Raw genomic sequence first — 1,856 nt, forward strand, 5'->3', positions numbered from 1 at the left:
ACACACACACACACACACACACACACACACACACACACACACACACAGGAAACCGAATATAGTTATCAACATTTTTGTAAAGAATGCTGTAGATCCCAGGTTAAGAGCTTGTGTCCTAGATCTATTCTGTCTTCTCTGGACATTAGCTTAGAGATTTCTGCTCTTTTTGAAGGTATTGGGTCTAATTCTTCCCTCTGTAGTATTTGATATGCTCCACGGCATCTCTCCTTTCTGACCCCCTTTTCCTCTCACATTGCTCTCATCCAAGTTTAGGACCTCATCACCTTTTCCCAGAACTTTTGCCTGATTCAGTTCACCATTGGAAGTCTCTCCCCTGACTAATCCTTCAGCCACACTGCTGATCCAGAGATCTTCCTAAAGTGTTTGGCCATGTCTCCCTCCCTATTGAAAAGCTTCTGTGGCTCCCTATTTTTTAAGAGGTGAAATAGAAGTCCTTCAGCTTGGCTTTTAAATGAAGTCCTTCACAATTTACCTCCCCTTTACTTTTCCAGGCTGAATTCTCATCACTTTTTATTCTCTCACTCCCTTTCCCCCCCAGACTGGCCTGAACTTATCTTTGAACTTGTCACTTCATCTGCTGTCTCTCAGTCTTTGTATAGATAATCCTCAGTCAGAAAGATCTGGGTTCACATTCTACCTCTGACATAAACTGTCTGTGTGACACTGGCCAAGTCACTTAATCTGTGTGGAACAGCAGGTGTTGATCAATGACACAGGGTATACGGTGGATGTCTCCAAGTCAATAAAAAAGGAGATATTCATGTGATGTGGCTGGTGAGGATGATGGCTTATTGCCCCAGAAAGATGAACTAAAAAGCTTGTGTGTGTTTATAGTCTCAAAGAGTGGCAGATCGATAACTAGGAATTCTTACACCTCAGGAAGTTCAGTTGGGAGGAAGGGCACAGAGCACAGTGTACCCATACCAGGAGAGGAGCAGTTCATCCCTCAGAGTGCCTAGCCCATTCATAAGTTTTGGGGAACACACACACACACTTGTGGCTGACTGTCTTTTGTTGTCCCGAATTATAGTATCCAACTGCTTGAAAGTGAAGTATGTTTTCAGGAGATTTTTCATAGGGAAGTACATTTTCAGGGATGCTTTGCTTTTAAGAGAATGCCCTGGCTTTGGGGGCACATGTTGTGGACAAGCATTTAACCGACAGCTTCCTAGAAGAAAATGCAAGGAAGCTGTGGTGCTGTGCGAGAATTTGGCATTTATTATGCAGAAGGGATAATCTGGTTACACTTTCCATTCCTGCTTAGGCCTTGTAACAGACACAGTGGACTGCTTTTGACTCGTAACATCCCAGTTACCCTAGGAATAATCGTCTGTATCTGGCCTTGTCATCATTGCTTTGGTTGGCTGGGCTTTAGGTTTTGACTGTTTACATCATCTGTGATCTGTGGGTAAGTGGTTAGAGAGTCTGGACAATCAGATCATATGATATTGAAATAGCCCCAACCAAAGAAATCCAGGATGAAAATTGGATGCCTTAATAGTGGAGGGAGAAAGGAGGAGGGTCAGAAAGATAGACAGGAAAATCTACCTCCAAACCAAACAAAATAGTGGTTAGATGGTTTATTACTACAGAGATGATGAGACTATTGTGGGGTTTTTTAGTAGTCTGTCCTGAAAGTAATGTCCCCTGGATAAATATTCCTGTATGATTAAACAACTATTAATGGAAAGTTAGACTTTTTAAAGAGGATAACCAGCTCTTCTAGGCTAATCACCAGGCTTCAGAGAACTAGCAGGACTGATGTGAAAGTATTTAATGGAACTACCAGAGTGGCCAACTTTCATACAGTAATAAACACAGCTGACAACCAGGGC

Source organism: Petaurus breviceps, unplaced genomic scaffold (assembly GCF_028583685.1).
Source record: "Petaurus breviceps papuanus isolate PSGF00001 unplaced genomic scaffold, PetGlider_PUasm1.0 90775, whole genome shotgun sequence".
Lineage (NCBI taxonomy): Eukaryota > Metazoa > Chordata > Mammalia > Diprotodontia > Petauridae > Petaurus > Petaurus breviceps.